Raw genomic sequence first — 11,887 nt, forward strand, 5'->3', positions numbered from 1 at the left:
TAACTGCATTAGGTTTTAGTAAATAAACCACTAGAGGGCTCTCTGCAAAGTGTGAAAATGAGGCAAATGTTAATCTAGAGCAGCTCTCCTCCACAGAATTTACAAATTGGGTGGAATCCTGGGAGACTAACAATTTCCATTCTTATTAAGGAGGAAAACGGAAACCCACAGAGGTAAAATGATTTGCTTAATTCTCCATATTAATGCCAAATGTTTGGACACAGTGGGGAGGAGTTGTCCTCGGCTTCATTTTTGCTATTTATTAGTTTTATAAGGAATTCAGCTAAAAATTACTATATTTGCTAAAGGTGATTTTAAAAATTAGATAAGATTTGCTGATTATAATACATGAATTATAACCTTTTTTTTTTTTGAAGAAGAAGGTACTGGGGATTAAACCCAGGACCTTGTGCATAGGTAGCAGGTGCTCAACCATTGAGCTACTTCTGCTCCCCAAGTCATTATTTGCAAGTACATGTATTTGGTTTTTAATGAAGCCTTCCAAATGTAAATCTTTAGTAATCTGATTTGTGTGAATGATAGAAATTACCTGTAAACAGCAAATCAAAACATTTGACAACCAAAAAATAGGTCAGTAGGACTTCATCACAATTAAAAATGTTTGTGTATCAAAGGACTTTATCAAGAAAGTAAAAATAAATGTCATCACATGGCAATATAAAACCTCCTGAAAAAGTCTCCCCAGTGATAAAGTGAATAAAAGGACAAAATGCTTAGAACCGGAGGACAGCAGAGACTGAAGGACTCCACAGGCGCTGAATCGCAGAAACAAATATTAGGAAAGTTCCATCCCAGACCACTGGTGCGTTCCCCTGCCCGTCCGCCCCCCTCGGTCCCACACGGCTCAGGAGCGGCCCAGGCAGCATGGCCCAGGACCTCCCACAGCAGAACGCCTGCAGGGGGACTCACAGTGAGGAGTTAGACCTCTGCAGCTCTAGGCACAGCGACCTGGTGGGTACCCAGAGACAGGCAGGACAAAAGCTGCTGAGAAGTGCTGCATACAAAATGGTCCCCGGTGGGAGGGGGGGGAGGAAAAAAATCACAGCAGAAATGCTGGCAAGAACTGTTCGGCACCCACTCAATCCAGTTGCAGTTGGCTGGATCACCTAAGGCAAAATGAACTTTTCTGCAGTGATTTTTGGGTTGACCCCATCTGGCTCCTTGGGGTGGGATACCCTAATGGGGAAAGAAACAGGAGGCAGAAGAGCCTTGCAGGAAAAAAAGAGTGGGGAAGGGGAGGTTAAAATGAGCTGTTAGGAGAGCATATGTCCCACTACTGAAAAATGTAAGGAAAGTGGGACACTGAGTGAGGGAGAGAATGGAAACAAATCACAGGAGCTGGGGAGAACAGTCTACACCATAACAAACAACAGATTCAGAGTCCCAGGGAAGGAAAAGAGGAAAAAGAAGCTCTCTCCTGGAGATGAAACAATAGCACAAAAGCTGTAATCTTAAAAACTACTACAGGAAAGCAGATTTGGCTCAACTGATAAGAATGCCCGACTACCATATGGGAAGCCCATGTTTCAAACCCAGGGCCTTCTGACTAGTGTGATGAGCTGGCCCATGCGCAGTGCTTCTGTGCACAAGGAGTGCCATGCCACGCGGGTGTCCCCCGCATAGGAGAGCCCCATGCTCGAGGAGTGTGCCCTCGCATGGAGAGCTGCCCCATGTGAAAAATGCAACCTGCCCAAGAGTGGCACCGCATACTCAACTGATGCAGCAAGATGATGCAGCAAAGAGAGACAAAGATTCCCAGTGCCACTGACAAGAATGCAAATGGATGCACCAAGCAGACAATGGTGGGGTGTGGGAATAAGAAGGGGGAAGGGGAGAGAAATAAAAAAATAAATCTTAAAAAAAACTGTACTGCATATTCAGGACTAGAATCAGATAAGAGTTAAGAAAAAGTTAAAAATGGGCTACTGTGAAACTAGAATAAGACCAATTAAAGAGGAACCTTAACACAAAGCCAACCAAAAATAATACCCTAGATGAGGGGGAGAAATGGACCTTCAGAGTTAAAAAGATAATCAGATGCCTATAAGCCATACTAAGAGACAAGATATGGCTCAGTCAAGGGATCAAATTAAAACTTCAGAGGCTCAAAGTTGGAACAACTAATCAGATGTTCAAACAAATCTAAATTCAAGGAGTTGGAGGAAAATATTTGTGAAGAGATAAAAGACATTAAGAAAATGTGAGCCAAGGAGAATTTGGAAGTATAAAAAGAAATACCAAATTATGGGGATGAAAGGCACAATAGTAGGGATTAAAAATACAATAGAGATTAAAAATAAAACATTTGAACAGGCAGGAGAAAATCAGTGAACTAGAAAACAATAATAGAAATCACATAGTCATAAGAACAGAGAAAAGAATAGAAAATATCGAGCAGTGTCTTGGGTATTTGGGTAACAGTATGTAACACAAACATATGCATCATGGGTGTCACAGAATGAGATGAGAATGGAAAAGGGGCAGAAGGAATAATTAAGGAAATAATGGCTGAAAATCTCCCAATTCTTAAGAAAGTCATAAATATTCATGTCTAAGAAGTGAACATGGGAAATGGATGTCTCAAGCAATTGGGCGCCCATCTACCATATGAAGTTCAGGGTTCAATTCCTGGGGCCTCCTGGTGAAAGGCAGGCTGGCCTGTTCAGAGAGCTGGCACAGCAAAATGACATAAAAATAAGAGACACAGGAGAGACAATGTGAGACACAGACGACCAGGGAGTTGAGGTGGTGCAGAAGATTGGGTGACTCTCTCTGACTCCAGAGGGTCCCAGGATCTGTTCCCAGTGCTGCCTGGGGAGAAGACAAGCAGACATAGAACACACAAAGCAGACAGCGAGCACAAAACAGTGACGGGGAGGGGAGAAATAAATCTTTAGAAAAAAAAGGTGAACATGCTCCAAATAAAATAAATCCAAAAAGACCTACTCCAAGACCCATACTTAATCAGAATGTCAAATGTCAAAGAAGAAAATTCTAGAGCCAGCCTGGGCTGTAGAGCGAAGGGCTGTTGGGCCACAATGAGATACCAGTAGAATGGTTATTATTTAAAAAATGGAAAATTACAAATGCTGGAGAGATTGTGGAGAAATAAGAACGCTCATTCATTGCTAGTGGGAATGTAAAATGTTGCAGCTGCTGTGGAAGTTTGTTAGTTCCTCAGAAAGTATAGAATTATCATATGACCTGGCCATCCCACTTCTAGGTATATACCCAAAAATTGAAAGCAGGAACTTGAACAGATAGATATTTACACACAGATGTTCATAGGAGCTTTAGGCACAACTGCCAAAAGATGGAAACAACCCAAATGTCCATCAACTGATGAACTGGTAAACAAATTTGGTACACTCAATGGAATATTATTCAGCTGTAAAAAAGAAGTCCTGATGCATGCTACCAGATGGATGAACCTTGAAGACATTCTTGTTAGATCCCAGGTTAAAGAGGCTCAGAGACAGATCAAGATTCAGGCAGGAGTTTATTCAATTGCCAGCATGGCAGGGGTCTGAAGTGAGACTTCAGCCCGCCCACCTAGGTTGGGAGTGCTCCTTTAGAGCTAGGAGAACTGGGCAGGTTTTCAGAAGGGGCACACAGATGTGGCTCAAAGATAAAGGGTGGGAAAGTACCAAGTTAGCTATTCCAGGGTGGGGCGTTCTGTTCTGAGAACTGCCCGACTGTTGGGGAAGGAGAGTTCAGTGGCCTTGTGGGGATAAGCAAGGGCTGGAACAGGACATCCTGCATTTGAGCACGTACAAAATCCGGGGCACATTCTTTTGAACATGTACAAACTTGGGGGCAAGAGGTTACATTCTAACATTCCCAACTTTGGTTAGACAAAATAAAAAAAAATTTGAAAGGGGGATGGTTTGGGAGTGGGGGCGTTGAGATTCTTCTGGCTACTTCCTGCTGTTATGGGTCGGTGTTGGATTCTGTTGTCCTCTTTCTGGCGTTGAGATATTGTGACCCTTGGTTCAGCAGCTGGTACTGTATTTCCCACAGCAGGAGAAGATTATCTACATGATTATGAGTGGTATTCCAGACCATTGTTTGGATAAACTGAGTTATTGCACGGAAGATGTATGGACCTGCTGGCATGAGGAGAATGAGTTATAAGTTGGGTAAGGATAGGAATTAACCATGAGAGCCTGGAAGGCTTTGGTTACTTGCAGCTATATTTACACTGGGAGAGAGGAATACTAAAGTGCAGGTTCCAGTCCAGTTTGTGGGAAGGCATAGGTGGGCAGCTGTGCCGCAGAGGAAGAAAACTCCCTGCCCATGTAGGCACGTGGACACGTGTATGGAGAACAGGTACTGGAGCTGTTGACTAGGTTCTTTTTCCCAGGCTGAGATGGTTCCTGCTAGGGTGGCCCCAGTTAGTGGCTGTAAGGTGGTAGAGGGATTGGGGGAGGGACTGTGAAAGATGAAGTGTTTATAAAGGTCTACATAATATTCCGAGGAGGTATTGGATAATGAGGTGAGTTTATGGCATTTGGTTTGATCGTCTTTGTCAGGTTGCCATGGATAGAGTCCCTGTCTGGTGCTGGGACGCCCCTGACAGAATTGAGACGCTGTAGTGTGTGCATCTGCGGTGAGTTGGACAGTTCCCGAGAAACGGACTGGACTTAGAAATTTCGGAAGATCTTCATTAGAAGGGCCCGAAATGCTATAGTCTACTCTTTTTGTTAGATGGTTTTGTGGTGGGTTGATGGTAAGGGTGGTGTTGCAGAGTGCTGGGGGCAGGGATCCGACCGGAGTGCTTCCTGGCTGTGCGAGACGGGTGATGCATAGCGGGGCCTGGGTGAGAAGGGGGGTGTTGGCCGTCAGGGGTCCCATAATGGGAGTAACGATATGGGGAAATTTTGTGAGGTTTTTTACGTAGGCTGTGTATAGTTTGGAGGCTCGGTCAGCAGCGGCAGTAGGGTAGTTGCCTAAGAGGGTATCAGCTCTGTCTTTGAAGATATTCCCTAACTGTTTGGAGTATGTTAATGATGTTGGGGTGTCAATCCAGTTTGTCAGAGGTGTGGGGAGTGCTGTATATGCGGAGGAAGATAGAGAGGGGCATAACCAGCAGTTTTTGGCTACAGAGGGATTGGTGTTATTCAGCAGATTGAAGGTTAAGTTTAGATTTCGTTCCAGATTTGGGGTGTTAAGGAGGTTTTGTATTGGGGCGGCTTGATTAAGGGGTGGAGAAGTAGGAATGGTGTGGCTATGTAAGAGAAAAAGAAGGGGCAGAGTGAAAGAAAGTGTTTTAATCATGGTAAAGGAGTATCAGGAGGACAAAGGAGAACTGGATTTGGATGGGAGTGAAGGATATGAGGTCTCCTTGAAACCACAAATCTTGGATAAAGCTTAGAAGGTGAAGTATGGTGAAGGACTGTGGCATGGAAGGTAAGCGTGAGGATATAATTTTAAGGAATTTATGGTGGGGGTTCATCAAGGGGAGGAGTTGGGGAGATCTCACCAGGGAACTTTCTTATTCGTAATTTGAGGTTTCCATAAGGCTCGCAGGTGTAGGTAGGAGGCTGTTCTTTGTTTGCCAGAGTTGATTCTTCCGGGATGAGGTCAGGGCGCGAGGGCAGGGCGGGACCGGAGTTTGTTTCTGTTGATTTGCGGGCAAGTTTTAACCTAGAAAGGTGAATCCAAGAGGGAAAATCTGATAGTCAGGAAAAATCAGATATAGGCCTGACCACAAAGGCTGGAGCGGTTTAGGATGGAGGGTTTTAAAATAAACACAGTCTCTGGGATCTAGATTAGTGGGTAAAAGTCCTGGCATGGGTTTTGGTAGAGCATCATGGGCTGCTTTTCGCAGGAAGTCGTGTTTGATTTTGGGTAGGGAGATAGTCTGCTAGCGGGGAGATGGTGAGGGTGTTTCCCAGTACATAAGGGCATCCGTACATTATTTCAAATGGGCTTAGGAGGTGAGGGTAGTGCGGTACGGAGTGGGGTTTTAGGAGGGCAATAGGTAGTAAGTCTATCCACATAGCCTGAGTTTGGATCATGAGTTTGGTAAGACAGGTTTTGATTAAACCATTTGTTCGTTCTACCTTGCCAGAAGTTTGGGATCTGTAAGGGATGTGTAGTTTCCAGGTGATGTTGAGGGAAGTGCAGACACCTTGTGTGATGTGGGCTAGCGCAGCGCTGCTGTCTGACTGTACGGAGGTGGGGAGGCCGAGCTGGGGGATGATTTCGTTGGTTAGGATTTTAACAACTGCATCTGCTTTTTCAGAGGTGCTAGAGAAGGCTTCTACCCAGCATGAAAAAGTGTCTACAAAGTCTAGAAGGTATTTGAGCTTTCTGACCACAGGCACGTATGTGAAGTTGATTTGCCAGTCTTGTCCAGGAATTGGACTCAGGCTTGGTGTGTTGGGAAAGGTGGAGGTGGGAGGTGTTTTTGAGGTGAAGTGTTTTGACAGAACAGGAGGAAGAGATCGTGGAGAAGTTTTTGAAGAGACTGGGATGGTTGAAGAATTGGGAAGGTAATTGGGTTAGTGGTTTGGGGCTAACATGGAAGTGGGTCATTAAGTACGGTAAGAATGTTAAGCCTTTCCTGTTTTGGTAGAATGATTTTGTTGTTTTTTATGAACCATCCTTCTTTGAGAGATGCTCCAGTGTGAGAGAATTTATTTCTCCTGAGGAATAAGTGGGTGGGGATAGGAGTAGGGCTAAGAGGAATGGGGTGTTTTGTGTTTGTATGGACTATAATTTAGCTTCTTTGTCTACTTTGTTATTACCTTGAGATATGTGTGTGGATGATTTTTGGCACCCTTTGCAATGGAAAATAGCTGCATGTAGGGGGAGGGAAGCTGCATGGAGGAGCTTTAGGATGAGGTGACAACTGGTAGTTGTGAGGTATTCTCTCTCTCCAGATTGGGGCGTGTGAGTGGATGACATGGTAGGCCTATTTTGAATCTGTAGATAAGTTTACAGAGAGGTCTTTTGCCCTGGTTAGGGCCCTAGTTAAAGCAATGAGTGCTGCTGGTTGTGAGGCTGTGCCAGGTGGAAGAGCGTTTGTTTCTATGAAACCATTTAGGCTTATGACGGCATATTCTGCTAGAGTGGAACTGTTTATTTTGGTGGAGCTGCCATCAGTGAACCAGTTGGGAACAGATAGTGGAGAGCCATGGATGTTAGGAAAGGGGTTTAGGAAATGATCTCATATTTCTGAGCAATTGTGGTTTGTGTTGGGGGTGACAATATGGTGCCAGAAAGAGGGTGGCAGGGTTGAGGGAGATACACCATTGGCAGTAACGTTAGGGTTTTCTAAAAGGGTTGGGTGCAGAACCTGTGAGTGAGTGTTAGAGATTACCAATATTGCCTGATGGGCTGAGCAGCCTCATTGACAGTTCAGAGGTCGTGGACCAAACGGTAAGAATTGTTTGTTTTTTAACTGCTAGGTCTGCAGTTGGGCACAGAACTCCAGCAGCAAGGAGTTTGTTAATAATGGGCTGTAACCTTACCAAGGCGTGGGGGAGGGGAGATATTGGGGTTTGTTAGGAAAAGGGGTATTACTTTTGAGTATCACTTTAATTGGGGTACGGTGTTTTGCTAAGGAGGGACATTCTGTATCCCACACTGCAGGGTTTACATGCTCTAGGAGGATAGGAGATGGGGGAGTGGGGTGGGCTGTGGGGCCAAGAGAAGGAGGGGTGATATTTGGGAGTTAGGGATTGGAATAGTTATGGTGGAATGAAGTTTTATAAGCAAGTCTCGCCCTATTAGTAGAGTGGGATAGGAGGGTATAATTAAGAAGGGGTGTGTAAAGGAAATAGTTTCTAAGAGGCAGGTTAAAGACTGGGTTTGGGAGGGGAGTGGATGTAGCTCAAGTGGTTAAGTGCCTGCTTCCCATGTACAAGGTCCTGGGTTTAATCCCCAATACCTCCAAAAGAAAAAAAAATCCTCCCACTAAAAAAAACCCCTGGCCTCCCTGACCCGTGTGCAGCTGGCCCATGCGCAGTGCTGATCCGTGCAAGGAGTGCGGTGCCACGCAGGGGTGTCCCCGGCGTAGGGGAGCCCCACGCGGAAGGAGTGCGCCCATAAGGAGAGCCGCCCAGTGGGAGAGAAAGTGCAGCCTACCCAGGAATGGCGCCGCCCACACTTCCCTTGCGGCTGACGACAACAGAAGCGGACAAAGAAACAAGATGCAGCAAATAGACACAGAGAACAGACAACCCGGGGGGGGGGGGGGGGGGGGGGATTAAATAAATAAATAAATCTTAAAGAAAAAAAAAGATTGGGTTTGGAGGGGATTGGACACTTGGCCGTTAACCCCCACAATAGGGACAGAAGAACAGAGTAAAGGCCCAGAGTATTCTTATAGGACTGAGTATGTGGCCCGTCTATTAGAAAGGAGATCAGCTTACCTGCTACTGCCACTGTTACCCTGGATTCAGCCTTGGTGATGGAGATGGTCGGGGCATCCGAGCCTGGGCAGCATCAGTCTTCAGTGGCCAGTCCCAGTAATTCTGGGAGTGACGATCCTGGCTCTGGGTCTGGACTTGTTTTGGCCTGGGGCCTGAGGGCAGTCCGATTTCCAATGTCCTTTAACCCCACACACTGGGCATGGACCCAGCAGAGCCTTGGGATGGGGGCACGCTTTTGCCCAGTGTCCTTCTTGACCACACTTGAAGGAGGGTCCCGGTGGAGCTTGACTGGAGTTAGAAGGTTGTTTTCAACTGTCCTGGATAGCAGCTGCAATTAAATTATATTTAGCCTGATCTCGTTTTTTAATTTTTGTTGTTTAAGTTCTTCATCTCTATTGTTAAAGACCGTAAAAGCCGTTTTAATTAGGTCTTTCTGAGGGTTTTGTGGCCCATCTTCTCATTTCTGTAATTTTTTTCTAATGCCTGGGGAGGACTGAGAGATAAAGTGCATGTATAAGTATAGTTTTCCTGCTCCTGAGCTGGGATTGAGGTTAGTATATTTCAAAAGGGCTTCAGCTAGTCTGCTCATGAATTTCATCGGGTTTTTTTCTTTGGGAGTGGTGGAGATTTTCATCGGGTTTTTTCTTTGGGAGTGGTGGAGGAGGAAATAACAACATAGACGTCCTGAAAGGTCAGGTTGTATGGCTGGGTAATGTATTGGAAAACCTTAGTGAACTGTGTGGGATCAGTAGAAAAGGGCCTAAACGTTTTTCAACATGTGCGAGGTCTGAGAGGGAAAACAGGACATGAACATGGACAACTCCTTCGGCCCTGGCCACTTTGGAGTGGGAGGACCGGGCTGGGGCTGAGTCAGGAGTAATGAGTTGAGTCCGGGAGCAGGTGGCAATAAAGGGGGGTGTTTGGGGGGAGGAGGAGTGGAATGGGAGCAGGAAGGCGTGCATCTGAGTGAACTGATGGGACATTGCGGGCGGGGGGGGGGGGCATTATCGGAAGCCTCAAAGTAGGAGGGAGAACTTTCACGTGGGAAGGGAGGCTTTTCCTGTAAAAGAAGAATTTGATGGGTGGTGCAAGATTGGCAAAGGGATGGACAGGTGTGAAGGAAGAAAGAAGCCTGAACAGAGGGAACCTCAGACCATTTGCCATTACGTTGGGTAAAGCTCTTGAGATCTTGGAAAAATTTGGATATTGAAAGTGCCATGTTCTGGCCATTGGCTTTTGTGATTTAATTTATATTGAGGCCAAATAATGGTAGAGTAAAAAATGAGCTGCTTTGGCCTGATTTCTCCTCTGGGGTAGAGAGTTTTGAGGTTACGGAGGAGACGGCCAAGGGGGGTTTCTTTCGGAGGTAATGATTGGGAACTTCCCATGTTTGGTCAGGAGAAGGTAAGTCTAGGGACCTTTTAGTAAAGAGGGTGTGGAAGGAAAGAAGCAAGCATTCTCGAATCTTTTGCTTCCAGACTGGTTAAGGGCCAGTGACCGGGCGTCCCTGGAGGCAGAAGGTCAGGTGAGGGGGACAGTTTCCCGATAACGGAGAGGATCTCTGACCAAGCACCAGGGTTTTCCCAAAGAAGGGCAGGATCCTCCAGAGAGGTTCCGAGACTCACCCAAAGACGAATCTGTATCAGGTGCTGGATGAAAGAGCTGCAGTGGCAAGGTGAAGGATCGCTACAGATTTGATCTGTCTCAATGAAGCCTCCCAGGTTTTGGCACCAAATGTTAGATCCCAGGTTAAAGAGGCTCAGAGACAGATCAAGATTCAGGCAGGAATTTATTTGATCACCAGCATGGCAAGGGTCTGAAGTGAGACTTCAGCCCACCTGCCTAGGTTGGGAGTGCTCCTTTTGAGCTGGGAGAACTGGGCGGGTTTTCAGAAGGGGCACGTAGATGTGGCTCAAAGATATAGGGTGGGAAAGCACCAAGTTAGCTATTCCAGGGTGGGACGTGCTGTTCTGAGGACTGCCCCACTGTTGGGGAAGGAGAGTTCAGTGGCCTTGTGGGGATGGTGATAAGCAAGGGCTGGAACAGGATATCCTGCATTTGAGCGCGTATAAACTCCGGGGCACATTCTTTTGAGCACGTACGAACTCCAGGGGCAAGAGGTTACATTCTAACAATGATGTTGAGTTAAATAAGCCAGACACAAAAGGACAAAAATGATATATCACTGATATGAAATTATAATACTCAAACTCAGTCAGAATCTAGAATACGTTACCAGGAAATGGGGAAGAGGCAGGGAATAGGGATTGAAGCCCAAAATGTAAAACAGAAACATAGAGTTACTATGTAAGAGGATGAAAAATTTTGGTAGTAGATGATGGCAATGGTAGCATAACATGGCACATGTACTTCACAGTACTGAATTACGCACTAGAACATGGTTAAAAGAAGAAATTTTTGTTGTATGTATGTTTTTAGAGTAAAAATTAAAAAGAAATTCATGGAAGTATACAACACAGTGAACTTATGTTAAACCATGAACTATATAGTTAACAGTACCATTATAAAAATGTGCTTTCATCAATTTCGGTAAATACCACACCAATCAAGGTGTTAATAATAAGGTGGTAGAAGAGAATCCTCTATTTTATGCCAGTTGTTGTATAAACCCCACATTTTCTCTAATAATAATAATAATAAATGCCAGTGCTCCTGTCGCAAGACTGTAGTGCTAAAGGAGAGAAATTCAACTATCACCAGTTGGTACTGCCAGTGGATTCAAGTGGGAAAGCCCCACTTTAAGTAAGCCAGTGCTTAAAAGTAAAGAATAAATCCTACTACAAAGTTCTTGGCCTTCATCATCCTAGCACAGTGGCTGGGGAACTGGGGTCGACTTTGCCCCCAGGGAACATCTACCCATGTCTGGAGACATTTTTGGCGGTCACAGCTTGAGGGTGCTACAGGCATCTTGTGGGCAGAGGCCAAGGATGTTCCTAAATATCAACGCACAGGGCAGCCCCGGACAACAGAATTCTGCGGCCTCACAGGTCCACAGCCGCGAGGCGCTGCGCTGGTGTCGCGTCTTCTGCCCAGGGGCCCTCGCGCCCTCCACCCCGGGGTCGGGCAGCAGCCATCGGCCCCCCGCCCCGCCGTCCACTCCCGTGGCGGCGGCTACCCCATACCTCGCAGAAAGCGCTTGGCCCCTGCCTCCTCGGGCGCTCGCAGCGCGGCTGGCACAGTCCTCGCACACCTGGCGGCAGGTGCAGCGTCCCGCAGAGCCTGCCGGGAGCACGCGCCAACAGCCGCCCGCCAACCTCGCCTTCCCCTCGCAGCTTTGTGGCGCGAGGCGGACCTCGCGCGTCACTTCCGCTACGGACGCCAGCGGGTCCGCCCCCGGCCACGCCCCCAGGGCGTCCGTAACCCAGGACAACGGCCCGCCGCCTGCAGAGAGTGCGGCTGGCTAGTCCGCCGGCAGGGACTAGTCGCCCCGGGGCGTTCCACCCCGACTGGCCGCGTATGAGGGT

General features: G+C 46.7%; 1 long non-coding RNA gene across 1 annotated transcript; it reads right to left on the minus strand.

Annotated features, from left to right (window-relative positions):
• Nucleotides 1–3,501: 3,501 nt before the first annotated feature.
• Nucleotides 3,502–11,684, minus strand: LOC101442982 (uncharacterized). Its single transcript, XR_011646269.1, has 3 exons — nucleotides 11,546–11,684; nucleotides 8,403–8,730; nucleotides 3,502–5,667 (listed from the first exon to the last, which is right to left on the minus strand). It is a non-coding gene; the product is annotated as an uncharacterized lncRNA (long non-coding RNA).
• Nucleotides 11,685–11,887: the final 203 nt, after the last annotated feature.

This window comes from Dasypus novemcinctus, chromosome 18 (assembly GCF_030445035.2).
Source record: "Dasypus novemcinctus isolate mDasNov1 chromosome 18, mDasNov1.1.hap2, whole genome shotgun sequence".
Classification (NCBI taxonomy): Eukaryota; Metazoa; Chordata; class Mammalia; order Cingulata; family Dasypodidae; genus Dasypus; species Dasypus novemcinctus.